We start from the raw sequence: 26313 nt of genomic DNA on the forward strand, positions 1-26313 counted from the left end.
GAAAGTTGTAATTAATTTTCCTTGAGTGTTCCCGGATTTCTTTATGCGGCCCAGCTGCTGATTTTAATCATGTTCAGTGTGAAGTGGAGACATTGCCGACACAGAGACAATTGGAACTGAGAGAAATGTAGAAAGAGTCCGGTGATTACTGACCGGCACCTGCGGGGACTGCGGCCGGTATAACGCCGCGGCAAGGTCATTACCCAGGCGATCTGCTGTTCACAGGTAATCAGCCCGCAGCCTGCACTTGTGGCTGTCCCTCCAAGTGACACAAAGTATAGGACAATCTCACAGTTAATGACAAATTAGCAAATTGATTCCAAGTTGACATTAATGGATGATTTATGTTACATTTTCTTAATGACTGATGTTCATATACTGAGTTATTGTAAGGCTCCATTAACGTCAATCACAACTGATTGCTAATGTGCCTGATGTTCAGCTGCCAATTAAACGGTCACATGGGGGCAATTCAGATCTGATTGCTAGGGTCTGAATTCGCTACTCGGCCGATGGTTGGGGTTTGCGCACGTGCGAATATGCACATTGCAAACCCCTTTGACACATTGCATACCCCTTCGGGAGGGGGGCTGCAGTCCAGAGGTAAAAACCACCACTGGTCTCAGCCAACTGGAGCTCAGCGAGAGGCCATTTAGGATTGTTATTGGGTTCTCAGTGCCCAAAGCAAAGGACAAGTACAGATGTGTATCATCTGCATAGCAGCGGTAGACAAGGCCATGGCGCCAGCATGTACGCTGCAGAAAGCATGGGGGATAGTATAGAACCTTGTGTGACACCGCATGGCAGTGACACTGATTGTGAAGTGTAAAGATGGCACTCTCTGTGACCTGCCAGTGAGAGATTATATGAACCAGCTTAGTACTGTGCCATCCAGGCCACGGACTGGATGGCACTAAGTGGGGTTTCCAGTTTATTTGCAACCACTTTCTCAATAACTTTCCCTAGAAAAGAAAGGTTTGATAGCGGTCTGTAGTTGGTCATGCAGTCAGGATCTAAAGTAGTTTGTTTTAAGAAGAGATCTAAATCCATTAAGGCTCCCATCCATTCGTACCTCGCATGCGATGCCCCGACAACTCACGCGGCAGCTCCTGGACGGCTGGATTATATACAATACATCCGAAACAGTCCTTTTGCATACAATGGATCGTATGTGATCTCATTCATGCAGGATCTGATGGATCCTTGTGGCAGCCACTGAGATCTGCGATTGCTTTGTGAGGCACACAGGAACGTGCCTCAGATCACAATCGCAGGAAACGGACATGCGATATGACACTTTTCTTGCTATCCATCGCAACAATGCTTCGGACTCGCATGACAAGTGCCATATTGCCCTAGTGGATGGGGGCCTTTAGCGTTACTGCCTCACAGTCTTGGCATTGATTCTCACCATGGCCCTAACTGTGAGGTTTGTATGTTCTCTCCATGCCTGTGTTTCCCCTGGGTACTCTGTTTTCTTACCACTTTCCACTACGGCACGTACATGAATGGCCAATAATTCCCTTTAATGTGCTGTGGAATATGCACGCTACATTATATACAATAAATAACTGGTAATAATAAACACCCATGGAGGATCTACCATCGCTATACGCTAATTGGGTTGGGTTCATTTGGTCTACACCATTAGGTCGACATGGGAAAAGGTTGACATGAATCTAGGTCGACATGGGAAAAGGTTGACATGGTTCTAGGTTGAAAGGTCATTAGTTTGACAGGTCATTAGTTCGACAGGATAATAGTTTGACAATGTTTAGGTCGACAGTCAAAACGTCGACATGGGGTTTTTCACTGTTTTTTTACCTGAATGTCAACACAGTCGACGTGGACACAGTTTAAAGTGCACAGCATCCCCTCGCATCGCTCACTGCGCTCACCATGCGTCGGGCACGGTGCCTCGCTGCACTCGGCACACTGTTTTATGCTCCCACCCCCGCCCTAGTGGATGGTAGGGCATGAAATACCGCCTGTCGGCACATGTCAGTTCAAAAAACAGTGAAAAACCCCATGTTGACCTTTTTACCGTCGACCTAGAAAATGTCGAACTAATGACCTGTCGAATTAACGACCTGTCGAACTAATGACCTTTCGACCCTTTCCCATGTTGACCTAGACCCATGTCGACCCTTTCCCATGTCGACCTAATGGTGTCAACCTAATGACTGTCGACCATCATGCTGTAGACCAAATGACCGCATCCCGCTCTAATTACAGCTTGTTACCAGGTTTAGAACTAGATAAATACTTCTTGCTGATTTAGTTTTCACCTTCTGGTCTATAAAGGTAAAATTCTATTTTGCAGTGTTACCCGCACAGATAATCAGGCAGCACAGACAACTCTATTTACTTCATGCTGGCGGACTGGAACGTGGCTCTGAGCTATGACAGTTGCCTTGTACGATATGACAAGCAGAGTTTTCCGTGTTCCCTGTTTTGAAAGAGACAAAAATATTTGCTCAGAGGAAGCAGAAACAGACAGCAATTCCAGCTGATGTATTATACATGTTATGCATGTGAGGATCTTATTGCTATACAACACTGCAAATCCTAAACTTATCAGCTAAAATAAGAAATGTATTGCGTTATTTACTACTAGCAATCACACGGCGGCGTTACGCGGAAGATGTTTCTGTCATCAGACTTTCTGTAATATTTGATAACAAGCAGAAGCTTTGGTGTAATATACAGAGGAAACAAAATATCTACCAGAAGTACTGCTACAAATGTAACTCTGTAATAGTTATTGTACGTTAAGGCCCATACCATTCTGCAGGAGACTCCCTGACATAGCAGCAACCTCCCTCCCTCCCTCATTAGTCTAGCAATCTCCCTCATGTCACCTAGCACACATTACACTGTTACATCATAGTTACCTCCCCTCCTGCATTCTGCAGGAGACTCCCTGACATAGCAGCAATCTCCCTCTCTCCCTCATTAGTCTACCAATCTCCCTCATGTCACCTAGCCCACATTACACTGTTACATCATAGTTGCCTACCCTCCTGCATTCTGCAGGAGACTCCCTGACATAGCAGCAACCTCCCTCCCTCCCTCATTAGTCTAGCAATCTCCCTCATGTCACCTAGCACACATTACACTGTTACATCATAGTTACCTCCCCTCCTGCATTCTGCAGGAGACTCCCTGACATAGCAGCAATCTCCCTCTCTCCCTCATTAGTCTAGCAATCTCCCTCATGTCACCTAGCCCACATTACACTGTTACATCCTAGTTACCTCCCCTCCTGCATTCTGCAGGAGTCTCCCTGATATAGCAGCAATCTACCTCTCTCCCTCATTAGTCTAGCAATCTCCCTCATGTCACCTAGCCCACATTACACTGTTACATCATAGTTACCTGCCCTCCTGCATTCTGCAGGAGACTCCCTGACATAGCAGCAATCTCCCTCTCTCCCTCATTAGTCTAGCAATCTCCCTCATGTCACCTAGCCCACATTACACTGTTACATCATAGTTACCTCCCCTCCTGCATTCTGCAGGAGACTCCCTGACATAGCAGCAATCTCCCTCTCTCCCTCATTAGTTTAGCAATCTCCCTCATGTCACCTAGCCCACATTACACTGTTACATCATAGTTACCTCCCCTCCTGCATTCTGCAGGAGACTCCCTGACATAGCAGCAATCTCCCTCTCTCCCTCATTAGTCTAGCAATCTTCCTCATGTCACCAAGCCCACATTACACTGTTACATCATAGTTACCTCCCCTCCTGCATTCTGCAGGAGACTTCCTGACATAGCAGCAATCTCCCTCTCTCCCTCATTAGTCTAGCAATCTCCCTCTCTCCCTCATAAGTATAGCAATCTTCCTCATGTCACCTAGCACACATTACACTGTTACATTTTTGGGGAAAAAGGGAATGAGAGACGGATACATTTACATTGAGTCATCAGCCCCATTTCCCAGCACTTTACCAAGTGTAGTAGCTCTTACTAACTGCTTTGGGGATCATCTACATTTGGATATAAGACATTGTATAAGATTCCTCTCAGATGTAGCAGTGCACACCCATGCTTCTAGGTGCCACGTTCACAATCTCTTTTCACAGTCTCTCTCCATATATGGAACTAGACACGCCCTTTGGGTGGAGCATGACACGCCCCCTCAATGGGGCACTGTGCAAAATTCTACTATTAACCAACTATAATCTCCCAGAAACTGTTTCTCAAAAGTAGGCAAGTATGGCCCATACACATGGCGCGATTTGGGGCTATTCTTACCAGATCGCTTAAAACGTAAGACCCGATCGCTCCGTTTGTACAGGATATAATGAAAGCGATGCGCGGTCCCACTACTACTGCAACTTGTCTGAATGGCAAGTAGCACCTGGTTTCCTGTGCACTCCCCCGGCAGCTCCACGGGAGGGTTCACATACTAACTGGTGCGTGATGTGCTGAAGGTCGACACTTGAAACAGGTCGACATGAGTTTTTCGCGTTTTAGGCCCAAATGTCGACATGGAAACCGTGTACCACATCTCGTCACACTATTATGTTCTCCCACCAGACCGTAGTGGATGGTAGGTTATGAGATACCGCCTGTCGGCACATGTCAGCTAAAAAATAAACCCAGAGAAAAACTCCACCTTATGACAGTCGGCCTTCCAATTGAGGGCCACATGCATGTGTCAACCTTCCGACCCTGTCAACATTAATCATATTGACCTATTTCAGGTTCCACTCTAAGCCCTGTCGATCTTTGGTGGTCTACAAAATATATGTCAACCTTCACTAAGTCGACCTAGTGACTGTACCACCGAGCAAGTGATTACGCCAATGGAAGAGCTCCGTGGTCACCTGTGCAGCAAATAACTCATCAGTCAGAGATATCTGTGGTCTTTCGCTTAGTAATATAAAAGGACCCTAACTGCCATTGTAGCCATATGTGTGACAGTTAAAGTCCATGCTCAATGGGCAGTGGCAAATGCAAGATTTTTAGAGGGGGGTTTCCAAATGTAATCCAAAGTCTCCCACTCTGCAGCGCATTGGAGTAAGTATGTGAGACTGGGGGAGCGGTAACAGCCTTGAAAATTGGTCTTTTTTATACACTGGACACTGTATAGAATACAGTATTTATATCTAACAGTACAGATGGTCTATAGTGTAGGCTGTTTCACACATTTAAATAAGAAAAGGTTAAACAAATCATAATAAATACACAAACATTATAAAACCAGTGCTGCACTTTCTAAGTTCACAATCTCCCACTTCATGGTAAGGTTCCTGCCTCTTCCCCCTGGCAGCTGCTCTCTGGTCCATTGCATAGTATGAGGGATCAGAGCCACACATACAGTAAATGTGGCAGAAGAAGCTGGTACACTGGGCATGTGCAGCAGCTCTGCTCTGTCCCTTATGCTGGGTACACACCAGGACGATGGTGCTCGTGAGCGGGTTGTCACAGGAACATACGACCCGCTCACGAGCTGACGGAGCCGCTGACTGGCACAGGAAAAGCCCCTGTTGTCATCGCGATCCGATCGCGACCGGCACCCACTACAATGGTCGTCTCTTAGATCCTACCTGCAGCAGGGGCCGCGCATCGGATTGGGATCGTATCAAAAGGGCAGCGAAATGGCCGAAAACATGGCCGAATTACATACAATTGGTTGAGATTGTATCTAAATTGGCTCGTTTTGGGCCATATCGTCCTTGTGTGTACCCAGCATAACACTGCATGGTGTGGTGGCAGCTCTTGATCATATTTTATACCAGTGCTATTGTCATAATTTGGCAAGGGGGGGGGGGGGGGGTGCGGCTGCCCCAAATTGCGGAGTACAGTGGGTGCTAGAAAAGTTAGTCCAGGCTGACTTTGTTTAGAGAAGGCAGGAGAAATGGTTTGATAGGTTGTTCTGTCATTTTAACGGGATGGTAACGAGTCTTAAATAAAGCACTCCGTACACAAACATTACTCAGTATCCTGCTGATATATTTGTTTTGCTATTTATTTAAATGCTGCTGAGTTTTCTCCCACACTGAGTATGAACGCGGCTGTACGTTATACTGTGGGAGGCGACACATCTATAAATATTCCGTCTCGCAGGTGTACGGAGCGCACCTGGAGGTGGTTCCTTATACTGTATAATTCATTTCTTTATCAGCACGTACAGTATATCACAGCCCAAATCCTCCGCACGCAAAGCGCAGGACCAGCTGTTTGTACAGGATCCGAGTGGAGATTATTTGCTAAGTCTGGTAGTTTTATACAGAGAGTTTCCTGCAGTGACGGAGCCACGGGATGTACTAAAGAAGAAATGCTGTAAAAAAATAGAGATGTGCCTGGTTTGTGTAACACATTTCCTAATGCACTATTGCTCCTCCAACAGGCACCCCCCCCCCCCCCCGTGCAGAGGGTAACGCCAGCTGCGTAGCCCATTGTGAGAAGTGTATCAGTCCCTATAAATGAACTATGTACTATTGTGTTACAAAATGTATCCTTATAGACTAATTCACAGGTTCTCAAACTCGGTCTTCGGGACCACAGAGGTGCACGCTCCGCAGGAATGCAAACAATGTCTCCCTTTGTCCTGCATATACAGACAATGGAGAACACGCTGCACAATTTGTCTATGCACTTGCCAATGCCGGCAACCCGCCGGGTCCCCGCTGGATACACACAATGGTCCTGACCAGGGGCGGATCCAGGATAAAATGACAGGGGGGGCACCATGATAAAAGAGGGTTTAGGTGGGGGAGGGCCAGTGTTAGTGGTGCCAGTGTACATGCTAAGAGCGGCAGAGAGAGGGTAGGAATGGGATTAAAAATAGGCCCTGGCATTTAAAGTACGCAGGCCCACCATGGTGACAAAAGTGAAGGATGTACTGTAGTTGTGCGCGCGCCGAAGGCGCGCTCTGGAAAAGGGGGTGTGACCACTCAACAGGGGGTATGTCCTTGAGTGTAGTGTACAACACCATATACAACTTCTACACATTATGCAAAAAAATACTAGACCCCATTATACTTGCCCCTTACACATGATGCCAAATGGAATGAGACAAAATTCACATAATGCCACACGGATTGAGTCAAAATTCACATAATGCCACACGGATTGAGCCAAAATTTACATAATAACACACGGATTGAGCCAAAATTCACATAATGCCAAATGGATTGAGCCAAAATTCACATAATGCCACATGGATTGTGTCAAAATTCACATAATGCCACATGGATTGTGTCAAAATTCACATAATGCCACATGGATTGTGTCAAAATTCACATAATGCCACACGGATTGAGCCAAAATTCACATAATGCCAAATGGATTGAGCCAAAATTCACATAATGCCACATGGATTGTGTCAAAATTCAAATAATGCCACATGGATTGTGTCAAAATTCACATAATGCCACACGGATTGAGACAAATTCATAAAATGCCATATGGATTGAGCCAAAATTCCCATAATGCCACACGAATTGAGCCAAAATTCACATAATGCCACACAGATTGAGCCAAAATTCACATAATGCCACACGGATTGAGACAAAATTCACATAATGCCACACGGATTGAGCCCGAATTCACATAATGCCACACAGATTAAGACAAAATTCACAATACGCTTCATAAACAGGGACATTGTCCGCCAAAGGCGTGCATTAAACATTTACACCATAATGTCCATTGCACGTTAAGTTACACGGCATGATGTCCATTATGTATTATGCCAAACACCATAATGCCTATTAAAAATTATGCTACATACAGTAAGTGCTACTTATCTACATGCTCATTGCCAAGGGTTCCATGCTCATTGCCAGAGGTTCCATGCTCGTTGCCATGTGGGATTACATGCTCATTGCCAACGGGGAATACATGCTCGTGGTAAATGGGGGAAAGCCGCCAGGCATAAGTGATAGCCACTGACAGTGGCAGAGCCTGGCTGTATTCCGAGCACTGCAGGTCCCAGCTATTTGAAATAATACCCATTTCACACCAGAAAATGTATTCCCAGGTTGGCCCCTTTTACACCAGCCTAGTCCCTGCATTTTCTGGTGTGAGGGGGAGAGAAAACCACCCCTCCCCCCCTTTAACCAGTTATCTCATTTAACCGGCTATATCTTCGGAACTAACTGACCCATTTACATGAGACAAGTATCATATTGAAGAACTTTTGAGTGGGCTTTGAATGATTTTGGTCCAGTAAAACTGGAATGTTTGGTTCCAGAGTAATCTGCCCTCAAAGAACATGAACAGCCATGAAATTACATTTCAAAAACAAAAAAAATCGATTTACACGCAATATTTCTGGAACCGATTGACCGATATGGACCATCCTGGTATCATATTGAAGGCCCAGCGATTTAGAATTGAATAACATCAGTCACAAGCTCCTGTGATGCCAGGGAGGGAACTGGCAGCTGTCGGAACCGGGTGGGGGTCGGAATTGACGGGTCCCATATTATCCTATGGGGAAAAAATGTTACAGCTTTGCCAGGCGATATCTCCGGTTCACGGGGGGCTAGAGACATGGGGCTAGGCTCGTTGGAAAGCTCTGGTCCTCATCTACAAAATTATTGACAGGGGGGGCACGTGCCCGGGTGCCCCCCCCCTGAATCCGCCACTGGTCCTGACTGTGGTTCATTTGCAAAAGCAAATTCTCTCTCTAATGCACAAAACCATGCTGCACTGCAGGTGTGTCAGATGTAACATGTGCATAGAGAGTTAGATTTGGGTGGAATGTTGTGTCTGTGCAGGGTAAATACTGACTGCTTTCTTTTTGCACTGCAATATAGCATACATCCCAACTGTCCCGATTACCATGGAACCTGGGTCATTCAACCTGGGACCTGTTTTCACCAATGGGGGAGCCCATACCTGCTAACCACAGTGTCTGGAGGTTGGGCAGGGGGCGTGTATAAGCGGGGAGTAGGTGAATGGATGCCTGTATGTGGCATCCATTCATCTCATGGATGAAGGATGGAGGTGTAGAAGCTGGGGGCAGCTTTCCCTGGTGCTGGGCTTGCCCCCAGCTTGTTGGTGGATTTTACAGAGCTTGGAGTTGATGTCATCTCCAAGTGCTGGCTCAGGACCCACCTCCACAGACATCATGCCGGGTGGGGACGCCTGTGTACAAAGGGTCAAACGACGGGTTGCACCCGGGTCCAGAAACACCGGTGTGACCTGGCCTTTTTGGTGTAAAAATGGGTATTACTTAGTTAACCTTCCCTTAATGTTTTTACCCAATATAACATCTCATTGGTCAAATTAAAAATCGTATTAAACAAACTGTAAAAATAAACAAACAAAAAATAAATAAACAAATACATAAACAAATACATTTTTAAAAAAACAGTAGCGTGAAACTTGTATTCTGCAGATAACAGGATCCTCCAACAGCACACAGATAGTATCTTGCATCACTGCCATTAATAGACAGGAAATAGTTACAATACTAAAGGCTGAAAAATACAAATTTAAAGCAATGTGATAATAGGTCATATTCACGCTTAAAACAAATACAACTAAACTAGCAGCAAAATAGCCGTTAACAGTTTTTTCAGCTCCCTAAACTCCCTAAATCTCTATCTATAAAACGGTATCTGGATGGCTAACATAAAGTCTACGTCATCATTGACAAAATGCCGACACAATAGGTTGCCATGGCAATGGCGACACATGTAAAGGGCTACATGAGTTTTTCATGATTTTTTATGTACTTGGATTTTTTCATACTTTACCATGCAAGTGGTCTCTGATTGCGGCTTGAAGCATGTGATGGTACAGGCTACACTAATTGGGGGTTCAACACATGCTCAGTTGTCTACATTGACATAAAAATGTGAAAAAATCCTGCGTTGACCCTTTTCAGGTTGCCCTTTTGTGTATTGACTTTTTCTCGATGTCGGCCTTGTGCATGTCATCCTGCTGTCGACCTAGACATCTGACTGTGAGCTATGCCGCACCTGTTTTTCGTTTGGAAGTACAGTACGTGAATATTTTACAGTAGTGGAAACCAGTGGCGGGACTATAGCAGTTCAAAATTCAAAAAGGGGAGCCACACCCACTGCCACCAACTGCCATTCCAAACAGACTCACTGGCAGTGGGTGTGGCTGCCTATTTGAATATTGAACTGTGCTCCCCCCCCCCCTCCTGGATCCGCCACTGGTGTAAACTATTTGTATATCTAATTTGATATATAAATATACATTTTGTCAAACAGTAAAAATACGGTGTGTTATCGTTTAACTCTCCTCAATCAGACATCCTGAAATAGGACTCCTACGTCTCATCCCGATAACTGATCCCTTATTTGATGACAAACCAGAAACATTTTTTTTTCTTCTTCTAAAAACTGTGAGTTAAACAAACTATCGCGCATTTCCTTTGGATGAAAGCAGCGATAAAACTATTTGTAGTGGCCCAGGAATATATTTGAGGTACTGATATAATCATTTATGACTAAACTATTACAATTTGTTAGCGAAGAACTGACCTTTTTCTTGTAAGCAAAGGGCGAATTTAACGGCTCTGTGAACATGTCTTATCGTATTAGGAGGTTTTGCAGAAAAGTAAGATGTAATGACACTTTTATTCTACTTCGCTGTTATTTCCTGCCGACTTCCAGCGTCCAGCATCCGGCTGTCTGTAAATAGAGTAATTAAATCCTGTCCTATGCACTAAAAGCAATTAGGAGTTCCGTTATACATACTACAATGATGTTTCTATTTGGAAGAAGTGCTCTGTGACAATAACATAAGGTCATGGAAAAATAAGTAAGTGCTCTCCATATTCCAGAGGATTCATTGTACCAAAAGGTTACACCAGCCTGGGCTATTTGGTTATACTCTGGGGCATTGCAAAGGGTTAGTAAGGACAGACGTTGCTTACACATAAGTGGAGATTGCACCAAGGTGACTGCACATGTGGAGGACGTTCTTCAATTAGTGCGCAGAAAATCTTTGGACGTTTCACAAATTGTAATGGAGCTTAATTGTTTAAAAATGATAAAACTATTGTTTATTGAATGTCGACGTCTGTCTCTGTTTTTTATTTTAGTACTTTCCATTCCAAATATCCCCTTTACGGTCACTCATAAAGAAATGTTCAGCAACTGACAGAGCTTTTGCTTGCTGCAATAAGATGTGTAATCAGTAGGCCCAAATCGAGGGCCGAGGGGCCCGTGAGTACGGCCAGTGCTGCAGACAATATTCAATATGGAATACTACTGAAAATGCCCCTCCCAAAATGGCCAATTGTTAAGGATGCTAGAGGAGGCACCGGCTATTTTGGGAGGGCCATTTCATAGCGTCTCAGTAAAGGAAGCAGGCGCAAGACCGCAGGCCTGTGGTAATGACGTGACGGGGGAACCCCTCACATTGGGCAGCTACGATCTCATGATTAGTGAGGGGCAGTGTTACTATTTGAGGCATAATATGGTACAAAGGCCATTTCTGTGTGGGGCATAATATAGTGCAAGGGGCATTACAGTGTGGGGCATAATATGGTTTCAAGGGAAATTACTGTGTTGGGCATAATATGGGGCAAGGGCCATTACTGTGTGGGGTATAATGTGGTACAAAGGAAATTTGTGTGTGAGGTATAATATGGTAAAGGAACATTTCTGTATGGGGCATAATATGGTGCAAGGGCCACTACTGTGTGGGGCATGATATGGTGCAAGGGACTTTACTGTGTGAGGTATAATATGGTGCAAGGGCCATTACTGTGTTGGGTTTAATATGGTACAAGGGCCATTACTGTATGGGGCATAATATAGTGCAAGGGGATTTACTGTGCGGGGCATAATATGGGGCAAGGGCCATTACTGTGTGAGGTATAATATGGTACAAGGGCCATTACTGTGTGGGGCATAATATAGTGCAAGGGGAATTACTGTGCGGGGCATAATATGGGGCAAGGGCCATTACTGTGTGAGGTATAATATGGTACAAGGGCCATTACTGTGTAGGGCATTATATGGGGCAAGGGCCATTACTGTGTGAGGTATAGTATGTTACAAGTGCCATTACTGTGTAGGGCATGATATGGTACAAGGGACATTACTGTGTAGGGCATGATATGGTACAAGGGCCATTACTGTGTTGGGCTGGTATGCTCCCCCTTCTGCATTTGCATTGCTTAAGGATTGCATATATTAAACTGTAGCGTGCAGCTTAGCTTAACATATCCAATCCAAGCTGAATCCAAGCCTATGAACGGGCCTCCAAGCCCAAATTCAATGGCCGCACTGTAATCATTCTCTAGTTTAATTCCAGAACATATGCACCTATGATCTGTGTAACACATGGCGTCACTGTACAGAATAGGGAATATCAGGCCTGCACCGACCACGGTGTGCTAATTAGCGCTCTGTGGCCGGGCGGTATAGTATGTGTCTGCTATAGTACCCTCTTCATCGCTATATCTGCGCGGATGCGGCAAGGTGCGGTTGCTGAAGCACGCCGTCACCTTTCACCACTACACAGGTTTAATAGAGTCCGGGGAGAACAGATGGAAATGACATCGCATTTTCCATTAAAGCAACTGTGCATGAGGGGAACATGTTGGGCTCACTGACATCTGAGCTTGGAACACAATCCTAGGTGGCTCTCTGCAGGTCATTAGCCCATATCAGTACTTAGCAGGGAACTTAGAAGCTGCTCACTACACGCTCAATAAACATATGACATTAATTATTCTGCAAAGATAACCGTATTCCCCGACACCCCATTGAGAAACACCAGCGGCGTGCGCCGTTTAGCCTGCTGTTAGATATCATCACATAGGTTTGATGAAGGACCAGACGCTTAGCTAGGTGGCATATTTTTTATTTTCCTACATGCTCCTTGCCAGAGATTTCTTGCTCGTCGCTGGGGGTTATTTGCTGGAGTTTACTTGCCAGCCATTTTTATGCTCCTTGCAAGGGGGGGTTACATGCATGTTGCTCGGGGAAGTTACATGCTTGTTGCCAGGAGGTTACATGCTCATTGCCAGGTGGGAGTTATATGCTTCTTGCCAGGTGGGAGTTATATGCTCATTGACAGGTGGCTTCCATGCACGTTGTCAGGGGAAAGCTATATGCTCTTTGCAAAGTGGGGTGGAGGTTTGCATGCTCAATGCCAGGGGGTGGGGGGGGGGGGAGCATGCTTTTTGCCATTGGGGGTTACATGCTCTTTGCCCAGGGGGATTTCACTCAAACAGCGATATCTGCACGGGTAGCGATGGGTGTGCTGCGCTCCTCTGCCAGACCCTGGAGTCCCTGCTTGGTGTCATCATAATATATCAGTGCTTTTGGGTCTAATTCAGACATGATCAAAGGACAAATATGTTCTCAAAACGGGCAAGACCATACTGCACTGCAGGTGGGACAGATGTAACAGGTGCAGAGAGAGTTAGATTTAGGGGAGTTACAGTATGTTTCTGTGCAGGGTAAATACTGGCTGCATTATTTTTACACAGCCATTTCGATTTAAGTTTCAACACAACCCACCCAAATCCAACTCTCTCTGCACATGTTTCATCTGCCCCACCTGCATTGCAGCATGGTTTTGCCCATTTTGAGAACACATTTGTCCTGCGATCATGTCAGAATTGGCCCTTTGTCCATTAACACCCCCAGGGGGGGGGGGGGGGGGGTAGCTTTAACGCTGTGTAATTAATCAAATCTTGGTAAACCTTAAACCTTATCCTCTAAGAATGCAAGATGCAGAATTGCTAAATAATTGATAGCTACGAACAGGGCCACACATCTAATAAGCCCATACATAATGTTATGCACACTATATAAAATAAAATGCATGCACTTATCAAGCCATTTATATTAGTTATGCGCCAATTTATTTTGCTAGTTGCAATGAGAAAAATCATTGCAACATTTACTTTGTAACAAGATTCGGAGGCGCAGATAGTAAATTCTCAGATCTAATTTGCAGCTAGACATAAAGACAATTATGGATAGTAATTGCCGGCTCTATTTCATGCTTCCTGATAAAAATAAAGAACTAGATTAGTCATTTATTTTTTTCTCCGTCACAATAAAAGATTTTGGGGCCGCTCCTCCGAGAAAACATCCATAAATCAGGACGTGCATCTCGCTATGCTGAGGAAAACATGCTAAATGTGATCAACGATACACCAACGGGGAGATTTATCAAAGATTGGAGAGAGATAAAGTACCAGCCAGCCAGATCCTAACAGTCATGTTACAGGCTGTGCTTAAAAATTGATCATTAGGAGCTGGTTGGCTGGTACTTTCTCGTTCCACTTTGTCCCTCTTCAAGCTTTGATAAATCATACTCTGGCTCCCAAAATAAATATTGGTGTGCAGGGGAGGGCATGTTGGTGTTCAAGGTGGGTTAGGTTGGTGCGTGGGGGAGGGCATGTTGGTGTTCAAGGTGGGTTAGGTTGGTGCGTGGGGGAGGGCATGCTGGTGTGAAGGGAGGGTCAGGTTGGTGGGCAGGAGAGGGCATGTTGGTGCACAGGGGAGAGCAAGTTGCTGTGCAGGGAGGGTCAGGTTGGTGTGCAGGGAGGGTCAGGTTGGTGTGCAGGGAGGGTCAGGTTGGTGGGCAGGGGAGGGCATGTTGGTGCACAGGGGAGAGCATGTTGGTGTGCACAGAGGCAGTGGTGCCAAAAGAGGAGGGCAGGGGGTATTAACTTCCCAGGCCCAGGTCTGTTGGAGAGGCCCAGTGAGGCCTGCTGTTACCTTAAAGTTGCTATTTTCAACCAAGCAAATGTTGTTGCTTGCTGGGCTGGTGTGGCCAATGAGATGCTTAAAGCACATTTTTTTCTGTATTTCATTGGCCACACCTCCTACTAATTGTCACGGCCATGTCCCCTGAAAAATACCTGGGCCCAGCTAGGCTCTCTACTGCAATGCACAGAGGGTCAAGTTAGTGTGCAGTGCTGGTCTTATTTTTGTGCAGGGAGGGTCAGGTTGGTGTGGGGTCAAGTTATTGTGCAGGGAGGGTCAGGTTGGTGTGCAGGGAGGGTCAGGTTGGTGTGCAGGGAGGTTCAGGTTGGTGTGCAGGGAGGGCCTGGTTGGTGTGCAGGGGAGGGCAGGTTGGTGTGCAGGGAGGGTCAGGTTGGTGTGCAGGGAGGGCCTGGTTGGTGTGCAGGGGAGGGCAGGTTGGTGTGCAGGGGAGGGCAGGTTGGTGTGCAGGGGAGGGCAGGTTGGTAAGGGGGGGAGGGCCAGGTTGGTGTGGGGTAAAGTTATTGTGTGGGGAGGGTAAAGTTGGCATGTGGGGTAGGGCATGTTGGTGTGCAGGGACACACACTAACCCTGAAGAAGCCTTGCCCCAAGGTGAAACGATCGTTGGTGGTGATAGTGGAGTGACGCCTTCACAGTGCGCCTCCCCGCAGCAGCAGCAGCTAGCAGCGTCCTAACCCGGCACGGGTACAACCAGGCATCAGCGCACACACCCGGTGGGAACCAGCAGCCGGCAGCCGCATAGACGGGACCAGTTACGACAAGCGCACCAGCGCGCTGACAGGTACCCCAGCACTAGCCGCTCTGACACGGCCCCGGCAGCACACCAGCGCGCTGACAGGTACCCCAGCACGAGCCGCTCTGAAACGGCCCCGGCAACACAGATGTTTGTACGCTGAGAAGTGTCTCAGCAACTGCCCACACACGGCTCCGTCATCTGACAGTATATCCCTCACTCTAAATCGGGACAATCAGTACCCGAGAGAGCTATGGTAACTTCTACCTACACCAGGACATATATTCAGATTTAGTCTAACCGGCAATACATCTAAAGGTTTACACTGTTAACCCCTGTGGCCCCAGTCGATATTGGGACCTTCACTTGGGCCATAATTCTCTGTCTCTCTTTTTCATAACTATTACTCATTCTGCCGGAGTAACCCTCCTAGTACCGCTCATCCCCCACCACTGTACCCAGTTACAAGTAGGGGGACAGCAGCATACTACCCGGCACTACCACTAAGGCCCTCTTGGCTACCTAACTATTTCAGGGGCCACTCACCCGGAACCTACCCCTGAAGTACTACCCTGCACTGGAGACTTTCTAAACAGGGGGACACAGGGATAATACTGGGCAGCAGTACCCCCATTTATTGGCTTCCAATATAGGAACCCCCTTTCTGTGCACACAGGCCCGCTCACCCGCAATACCCACAGGGCCCACCTAATTCAATCTGGTGGCAGCCTGTCAGAGGCGTTGAAAACATCTTTTGAAGAAGGGTGACCTCTTCAGAAACCAATGTATTAATTCCACTCTGACCATTAGGTATACAAAGCTGGGCAGCAGCCGCCTGTCACTTAAGGGCCCCCAGAAGCCAACTTCACCTCTTCTGACACTCCTAGGGGAGGTGCTCCCCCACAATACCCATAAAAGCCCACCCAGGTGGCAGCTGACCATTGGATTCGAGTGACCTGCCAGACGGGAAGGGGGACCTTCCCTGTCGTAACCAGACCCCACTACCTCTCTGTTTGGGTATATAAAGTTGGTTTGGGAACACCTCATCTAACCCCCCAGGAAAAGTCAGACTACCCTATCTCTCTCCGTTTTACCTCGGTTCCAACACTGATACCTATACTTGTATAAGGACAGGAGGCATAGGAAGGGAGCCGGTAACATTAGCGGGCATACCTAACCCATACCCCACAGGTATTCACAACTGCTTAAACATTTATCCATGCTCTGCTGTACTTATTTTAGAACGTGTTAAAACACTGGCAACAGTGATGGGGTGTCAATAACTCAGCACTAATACCCCAATACTTTGTTAACACATTCAGTCAACTCCACTATGCGATATGTGACAAATGTAAATGTACCAGAACAGTGTAATTATAACGTGTATACACCCTCCGTGGCAGATATAGGACTGTAAATGTGTATGATGGTTTTAGTGTACACATATGACCAACATATTCTGTTTATCTAACAAGAATTGTAGCAGAAACAGTGTTGCAAGACTCTGGCAATAAAATCTGAAAATGTAACCCTGAACAGCCAAAGTACACTTTTTCAATAGGCATCTAGGACTGCGAGATTCCTTTGGCAGACTAGTGGCCCAATTTATTTACAAGGGGGTCTGACCTTATTAGGAGGAGTCAAATCCAGCTGATAGACTGCTCCCCCCTCATTCTACCTCCGGGACCTGTTGGGTCTCCCCCCTCTCTCCTTTCTGCTAAATCAGCAGGAGTATAAGCACCAGATTGTCTGAGTTTATGGGGACCTATAACCGGTAGAAATCAACACTGGCCTGTATACACAATTCACTCGGAATCAATAGAGGATTGTTGACAATCTGCCGTACACACGGAGGTACAACGCTTATATTACCGTGTATATACATTTGTCTATATGTATGTGTGTATATGTCTTGTTAAAATGTCTGTCTAGTCAATTTTTTAAACATGTATTGATTAAAAGTTATATTTTACTATTCTAATAATACCTCAATTGGGGATTGTGGGAACTCGGCTTTGGGTTCCCCTCTTCCCATTGCATTGTATACTAGCAATCGACCAGTAGCTCAATCTTAGCGTCCTTCTCATCCACGAGAAGTACCAATCAGCCAGCCTGGCATCACAGAAACAAGTGAAGTGTGTGGTCACTTCAACTGATACCTCTATGTAATTATAATCCTAATATTACTTATTGAACACACAGATTACCTTGCGTAATCTGAGATAAAGAGTGCCCCAAAAAAAGAGAGTCTTTTTTCTCCATTTTTCTACATACTTTAATTACTCTCCTGGGTGCACCTCCTCATTCAAAACTTTAAAAAGAAGGGCTAACCCCCTTCCTTATAATTAACTGCTATAGTGGAATCTAACATTTCTATACTCAACCTTTCAGCTTAATCAAACCTGTGCACCGGTCACCATCCCCTTTCCCCTGTCCCTTGACAGGTGTGCAGGGAGGGTCAGGTGTGTGTATGTGAGGTAGGGCATGTTGGAGAGCAGGGATGGCAGGTTGGTGTCTGGGGTAGGGGCATGTGGTGTGCAGGGAGGATCAGGGTTGGTGTGCTGGGGTGGGCATATTGGTCTGCAGGGAGGGTCAGGTTGGTGTGCTGGGTGGGCATATTGGTCTGCAGGGAGGGTCAGGTTGGTGTGCTGGGGTGGGCATGTTGTGTGCAGGGAGGTTAGGTTGGTGTGGTGGGGTAGGGCATGTTGGTGTACAGGGAGGGTTAGGTTGGTGTGTGTGGCATGTTGGTGAGGCAGGTAGGGGTCAGGTGTGTGTATGTGGTAGGGCATGTTGGTGTGCAGGATGGCAGGTTGGTGTCTGGGGTAGGGTATGTTGGTGTGCAGGAGGATCAGGTAGGTGTGTTGGGGTGGGCATATTGGTCTGCAGGGAGGGTCAGGTTGGTGTGCTGGGGTGGCATGTTGGTGTGCAGGGAGGGTCAGGTTGGTGTGTTGGGGGTGGGCATGTTGGTGTGCAGGGAGGGTCAGGTTGGTGTGCTGGGGTGGGCATATTGGTCTGCAGGGAGGGTCAGGTTGGTGTGCAGGGGAGGGTTAGGTTGGTGTGTGGGTAGGGCATGTTGGTGTGCAGGGAGGGTTAGGTTAGTGTATGGTACGGCATGTTGGTGTGCAGGGAGGGTTAGGTTGGTGTGCTGGGGTGTGCATGTTGGTGTGCAGGGAGGGTCAGGTTGGTGTGCTGGGGTGTGCATGTTGGTGTGCAGGGAGGGTTAGGTTGTGTGCTGGGGTGGGCATGTGGTGTGCAGGGAGAGGTAGGTTGGTGTGCTGGGGTGGGCATGTTGGTGTGCAGGGGGGTAGGTTAGTGTGCTGGGGTAGGGCATGTTGGTGTACATGAAGGGTCAAATTGTGTACAGGATGGGTATTTTGCTATTTAGTGGCGGGCATATTGGTCTGCAGGGAGGGTCAGGTTTGGTGTACTGGGGGGCATATGGTATGCAGGGAGGGTTGGGTTGGTGTGCTGGGTAGGGCATGTTGGTGTGCAGGGAGGGTTAGGTGGTGTGCTGGGTGGGCATATTGGTATGCAGGGAGGGTTGGGTTGGTGTGCTGGGGTAGGGCATGTTGGTGTGCAGGGAAGGGTTAGGTTGGTGTGCTGGGGTGGGCATATTGGTATGCAGGAGGGTCAGGTTAGTGTGCTGGGGTAGGGCATGTTGGTGTGCAGGGAGGTTAGGTTGGTGTGCTGGGGTAGGGCATGTTGGTGTGCACGGGGGGTTAGGTTGGTGTGCTGGGGTGGGGCATGTTGGTATGCAGGGAGGGTCAGGTTGCTTTGTGGTGCATGTTGTAGAATGGTGTCATGTTGTTATACAGGGGATGCTCATTAATAACATAAATTCACAGCATGCAGTACCCGGAAGGAGTAGCTGCAAGGGAAAGGGGACAGGGGAAATTCCGGAGGGAGCAGGGTTTCTGTGCAGTTTTTTATTATTATTATTATTATTTATAGAGCATAAAAGCAATAATAATCCACAATTCTGCATAATCTCTTATAATTTAGCCAGATCTGTCACTCATCCCCTGTGTATATAACGTTCCCGCCCAGCGGGATACACAACCCCCCCCCCCCCCCCCAGGGAAAAGACCAGTGTTCTATGTGTATAACGTTCCCGCCTAGCGGGATACACAAACTGGAAAAGACCAGTGTTCTACACACCCCACCCCCTTGAAATCACCTCCCCCGCCCAGCCAGGGGCTACAGTACACGCCCACATCCACCATAACTCACAGCCACCATCCACCATTACTCCCGCACCCCCCCCTCTGCACGCACACACACATAACCCCCCCTCCCACGATTTGCGGGCCCCCGCAACCCCCTTCCCCCGATTCGTGGGTCCACCGTGACCCCCCCTCCGTGATTCACGGGACCCCCGCGACCCCCCCTTCTCCCGCGATTCGCGGCACCCCCAGTGACTCCCCTCCCGTGATTCGTGGGACCCCCGCGACCCCCCCTCCCGCAATTCGCGGGCCCACCCGCGACCCCTCCTTCTCACACGATTTGCGGTGCCCCCCGCGACCAGCCCCCCTCCCGCGATTCGTGTGCCCCGCGACCCCCCCTCCCACGATTCGTGCCCCCCCTCCTGCGATTCGCGCCACGCCCCCTCCCGTGATTCGCGCCCCCACACCCCCCTCCCGCGACTTGCGCCCCCCCTCCTGTGATTCACACCACACCCAGCGGACCTCCTTCCACGATTCACGGGCACCCGCCGCTCCCCCTCCCGCTCATCGCAGATCCACGCACCCTTCCGGCAATTCCCCGCCCCCCCAGCGGACCTCTGCGACCCTGCTCCTGCATTTCACATACCCCCGTGAGAATGGGGAATCCTGTACCACCACAAGCCGGTTCCGCCCCTAGGTGGGAAATCTGCCCCTAGCTGCCGCGCTGCAGGTTCCCCCACTGCCAGAAGTGTCCCCACGGTCCTCTGCACCAGCGCCACAACTTTTATCAATGTCTTGCCCACATACCACTATTATACAGCCTTCTGCTCTCATACACCCCCTTACTCCCTCCCAGTGCAAGGAGACGCTCACCCACTGCCGGGAGCTGCATACTGTCCCCCACCCTCCTCCAGTTCTAGGGATGCCCATCGACCATCAATGATTTCAAATCATCAATGGTTTATGGCCAATGTTGAATATTTTTGCCATCAATGTGGGAGGACCAGATGGTTTCCCTACATCAATGGCAAAGGAGAACCGATCAAGTTTAAAAAATTTGTAAGGTCCCGAGACACGGAGCATAGCTCCGCCCCCCCCCCCCCCCCACACACACACACCCGGAAGTCCCACCACCAAGTTCTGATTGACCCATGGCCTATTCAGTCAGATATAATGGATGACCATCGAAAGCTACAACAATCTATGGTTATCCAAGTAATATGTTACTACTATTGATGGCAGGGTGCAAAATCACCATCAATGCCAACCATCGATGGCGTCTGCACCAATGCCCATCCCTACTCTGCAACAGCCAAAAACCTTTACTACACCGTATGCCCACACATCCGTATCACTACCCAGCTTCCTGCTCTCCTGAACCGTAACTTCCACCACTGGGGAGTCGCTGACGCTGTGTTGCCCACATACCCCTATCATGCCTCATATCCCAGCCTCCTGCACCCTAACTCCCACCCAGTAGGAGGAGACACTGACTCAGGGCCACCATCCTGTACTCCTGTGCTGCCACGCTGGACCCTCAGCCACTGGCAGAAGCTGCACAGTGTCCTCCACCCTCCTCTTTAGTCCCCCTTATGCCCACACACCCCTATCACTACCCAGCCTCCTGTTTTCCTGTGTGGTGACCTCCGCCAGTGGGGAGCCGCTGACTCAGAAACACCCTACTATACTATTGCACACACACACCTAAACAACATGCACACACAGCCCCCCCCCCCCCCACACCCACAAATGTCACTGTACCATCCACACTATCAATGTACATCTTACTCTGTAACCGCTTTTTAATAAACAAAACAATACACACCCCCTTCCAAATCATATGCTCTCTATTTAACACATTTCACCTATAACTCAAGTTGCAAAACAGGCATCTTACATACAATACTAACCATATTTCTCACAATACAAACGTTCACAAATTAAGGGGGCGCAGCCCCTTACGACGGTGTGAAGAGCGCCCGTAGGGTGCGCGATGAATCACCTAGTATAATAATACATCACAGATAATGCTAAAGTACAAAGTGTAGCCCGGAATGTGCCAGAGGCATGTCATATCACATACAAGGGGTGGAATATCAGTGTCCTGTACCTATATTGCCTTGTGCTGTACATTGTTGTTGCTCATTTATGTATTGTCAGGCGCTGCAGAACCCTTGTGCCGCCATATAAATAAACATTGATAATAATAATAATAATAAGGGAGCAGTTGAAAGGTCTACACACAGTGTCTAGGTAGACAGCCAGTGGGTCAACACCAAAAGGTCAACATGCAGTAGGTCGACACAGACAAAGGGCCCAATTCAGACCTGCTTGCTGAGCTGCGTGTGTTCAGAGCCCAGCGAGCAGATTAAAGCCGCCACGAAGACTGCATGCCTCCCACCGTCTGAGCCCCAGGGCTGCGAGCTAATGTGTACCGGTACCGATCCGTTCACAAGCGCACACACATGGGATTACTTACTTCAAATCGGTGGCTGTGAGGATTTCAGCGATCTCAGGGTGGGCGCTGACGTCATATAGTATGCCCGCCCCTAACAGGCAGAGGAACGTCATACTTTACTATGTACGTGGGCTACATTGAGGAATACGACAGTGTTTATCTGATGCCCGGCGAGCAAAGCTAAGGTGCCCACTACATTAAGGGGGTTATTCTAAATCAATCGGACCCAAGCGCGTTCACATGGGGGAACGATTGTTTGCGATTGCGCATAGGGTTTTATGCGCATGTGCAAGCGCCCACATCGCTCGCATACAGAAGACTGAGCGGGGGGAGGCGAGCCCGGGGAATTCACCTATGGGAACGACCAGCTTTTCATGGGCGTTCTCATGGTAATTCCCCGATATCAGATGCCCGCCCTGTCCTCGCATAGGGCGCCAGCAGGTCTGAGACACCATAGTGGTCTCAGATCTGCGAGCGTTGAAGAAATCATTCGATGGTCATTGATATTTCTGCGCAAGTACAAGCCCAGGGAGCCATTCACTGTAGAGGGGACGGGACGCGGCGGGCACGAGGCTGGAGCAACGGAACACCCAGTGTTTTATGGCCGTCCCCATGAATACTCTGGGCGTACCCCTGGGAACGCAGACGGGTCGATGCATGCTGGGGGGGCAGGCGACTGAGGTCACATGACTTCAGCGCCCGCCCCCTTTTTGTCCATCTGTCAGTTTTGAATGAGTTTTATTTCCTAAGGTCAACCTGCGAGTGTACGCAGCCTATCAGTTCTGAATCAGACCCAGTATACGACCATCAGCATTGTGAGCATGTGTTTACATGGTATTTGCAGCTAAAATAAATAATGGACGCACCTCCTGAGGGGGCTGCGGGCTCCCAGACTGCGCTCTTTATAGTTTATTAACCCTTTTCAGATAAATGGCAGTTTGTGCTCGGTGCTGGCGTGAGAATAATGGAAGGCTTCGTTTGGATGAGAGATTAGTCTCACAAGCACAACGCGTCCCGGCATGGGGGCTGGCAGTAAAACTGAAGGATTGTTAGACGCCGCGGGACAGATTTCAAGCCTGTATTTTAGCAGTCACGGCGATGTCGCACGAATTGCTCAAATCAATTTCACATGTACACAGGAACGAAGGCATCGCCATATGTATAAGGATGTCTCCATCACGGGCAACCCTAGACACCACTAGAACTTTCTCTGTGGGGTGTTAGCGGGAACACACCATATATTATGCAGATCACCGGCTTCTGTATCAGTTCAGGTTGGCTGCATTTCAGTGGAGAAGAGACGGTGGCGTGCCTGCAGATGTGTCGTCACCGATACAGTCGCCGGATGCCGACTCACCTAGGAGAAGGATAGAATAGAGGAGCATATAAACCTTCTATTGGGTGAGGTGTGTCCTGTATGCAAATCACATGCAAATAATGTAATAATAATAATAATAATAATAATAATAAATAACTAATCAATAAAGACACAAAGACATTGACGTGGCAGAAAAACTGTTAGCAGTGAGTGCCCAAGATGCCCACCACCAATGGTATCTGCTCATATTCTAACTTGACTACCCACCTGTTTGGGTGATAATAATACCCCGTTAGCATGGAACAGTCATGTACTATGCTATGGCCCCCTCCCACCTTCCAATGTTTCCAGGAATGCCTGCCATGGTCATTGCAGTGGGTGACTTGTGGGCATCACATCTGCACCAGGGCAGTTGGTCTGTGGCAATGGATTGAGACCAATGGTAGAGACCTGAGGATGATGGAGTGTGAGAGGGAGAAAAGATAAGAGAGAGAGCGGGGGAATGAGAGAGGGAGAGAAAGGGGCATAGAGACAATGACGGGTATATACGAGAGAGAACTTGGACAAGAGAGAGAACAGGGACAAGAGAGGGAGAGAGCAGGGGAAGTCAGAGAGGAGTGGAGACAGAGGTATGGGGCAGAGATAGAATGTAGGGTGTTATAAGAAAGAGAACATTGACAAGAGAGGGAGAGAAAGCAGGAGAGGTGAGAGAGGAGGGGAGTGGGAGATAAGGGGCAGAGAGAATGAGGGGTGGTATAAGAGAGAGAACAGGGACAAGAGAGAAAAAGAGGGGGGGAGGTGAGAGAGGAGGGGAGATAAGGGGGGCAGAGAGAGAATGAGGGGGGTATACGAGAGAGAACAGGGACAAGAGAGGGAGAGAAAGCAGGAGAGGTGAGAGAGGAGGGGAGATAAGGGGGCAGAGAGAGAATGAGGGGGGTATACGAGAGAGAACAGGGACAAGAGAGGGAGAGAAAGCAGGAGAGGTGAGAGAGGAGGGGAGTGGGAGATATGGGGGTCAGAGAGAGAATGAGGGGTGGTATAAGAGAGAGAACAGGGACAAGAGAGGGAGAGAAAGCAGGAGAGGTGAGAGAGGAGGGGAGTGGGAGATAAGGGGCAGAGAGAGAATGAGGGGTGGTATAAGAGAGAGAACAGGGACAAGAGAGGGAAAGAGGGGGGGAGGTGAGAGAGGAGAAGAGATAAGGGGGGCAGAGAGAGAATGAGGGGGGTATACAAGAGAGAACAGGGACAAGAGAGGGAAAGAGGGGGGGAGGTGAGAGAGGAGGGGAGATAAGGGGGCAGAGAGAGAATGAGGGGGGTATAAGAGAGAGAACAGGGACAAGAGAGGGAAAGAGGGGGGGAGGTGAGAGAGGAGGGGAGATAAGGGGGCAGAGAGAGAATGAGGGGGATATACGAGAGAGAACAGGGACAAGAGAGAGAGAGAGCATGGGATGTGAGAGAGAAGGAGAGAGGGAGATAAGGGGGCAGAGAGAGAATGATGGTGTGTGTGTGTGTGAGAGAGAGAACAGGGCAGGGGAAGTGAGAGAGGAGAGGGAGATAAGGGGCAGGGAGGGAATGATGGATGTGTGTTAGAGAGAGAACAGGGAGGAGAGAGTGAGAGCAGGGGACATGAAAAAGGAGGGGAGAGGGAGATAAGGGGGTAGAGAGAGAATGATGGGGTGTATGAGAAAGAGAGAACAGGGACAAGAGAGAGATAGAGAGCAGGGATGTGAGAGAGGAGGGGAGAGGAAGATAAGGGGGGCAGAGAGAGAATGACGGGGTGTGAGAGAGAGAACAGGGACAAGAGAGGGAGAGAGAGGGGAAGTGAGAGAGGAGGGGAGAGGAAGATAAGGGGGGCAGAGAGAGAATGACGAGGTGTGAGAGAGAGAACAGGGACAAGAGAGGGAGAGAGAGAGGGGAAGTGAGAGAGGAGGGGAGAGGGAGATAAGGGGCAGGGAGGGAATGACGGGGTGTGTGTGTGAGAGAGAGAACAGGGGGACTTGTAAAAACCAGACCCGGACAAGACCCAGGGGGTGTCTTGTCTGGGGGGATCCCTGTGATAGCTTTCACCAGGGACACGGGGAAGGGGAGATTACAGCCTCACCATGTGGTCTGGACCGTCTCCCCCTCCTCCTCTCCTTGGTGTGACAGTTGTCACAGGCAGCCCCCCGGACAGCACACACCCTGGACCGTACGCTACAAGCTCCAAAATGCAGAGTGTGATGTCCGGTCCGGCAGTCCGGGGGTCTTGTCCTGGTCCGGTTTTTACCCATACCCCTGTTGCCGTGACCCCACAGTCTCCTGTAACAGAGTTTACAATAATGTATACAGTAAATTAATTTTTATACCATAATCAAAGTTTAACTTTCACATTTTGTATGTCCTTCCAAGGCCTCCTGACATTTAAAAGTCATGTTAAATCTCAGGGTAAAATGTAATGATCATAAACAAAAACCTACAACAAAAGTTACTGTGCGATGTTTGTGTCAAAGTACAATTAATGTTCTGTTTTTATTGTTCATTTTTACTGCACACCAGTCCGGGGGGAAGCGTGGTTCGGCCATTTATTATTCAGCCTGGGTAACCTGCCTTCAGATTTACCTTCACCTATCTCACAGACACTTCCCAATCAATGCATCTAATCCATCACTGTCTTATCTGACCGCCACTGTGCAAACTACAACAAAGAAAATCACTTGCAGATATGTGCAAACATGCCATCATCTCCCAGCTGAGATAAGACCTGTAGGGGGCTAACAAAGTGTTTTTTTTTGGGGTCATTACAAAAAGTTTTGTTTTGTCAGGTTTGCAATTATAGAAGTTGTGTCTTTATATAGTTGGTGTTTTACTGATGTTCTGAAAGAGTGCAGGTTGCATTTATAACAGGGCAAAGTCAAAAGGGAGAACTTATCCTTGAAATGTAAGACTCATAATTGCCTACCCTCCTGCAT

General features: G+C 48.2%; 1 long non-coding RNA gene across 1 annotated transcript in view; it reads right to left on the reverse strand.

The window, feature by feature from the left end:
• The window catches only part of LOC146036777 (uncharacterized), a 15895-nt gene extending 349 nt beyond the window's left edge, over positions 1-15546 (reverse strand). The window contains exons 1-3 of the long non-coding RNA XR_014460958.1: positions 15263-15546; positions 10479-10628; positions 2369-2449 (exon numbers count right to left, since the gene is read on the reverse strand). This is a non-coding gene — a long non-coding RNA (uncharacterized LOC146036777). The remainder of the gene's footprint in view (positions 1-2368; positions 2450-10478; positions 10629-15262) is intronic.
• Positions 15547-26313: the final 10767 nt, after the last annotated feature.

Source organism: Crinia signifera, chromosome 9 (genome assembly GCF_055691185.1).
Source record: "Crinia signifera chromosome 9, ASM5569118v1, whole genome shotgun sequence".
NCBI lineage: Eukaryota > Metazoa > Chordata > Amphibia > Anura > Myobatrachidae > Crinia > Crinia signifera.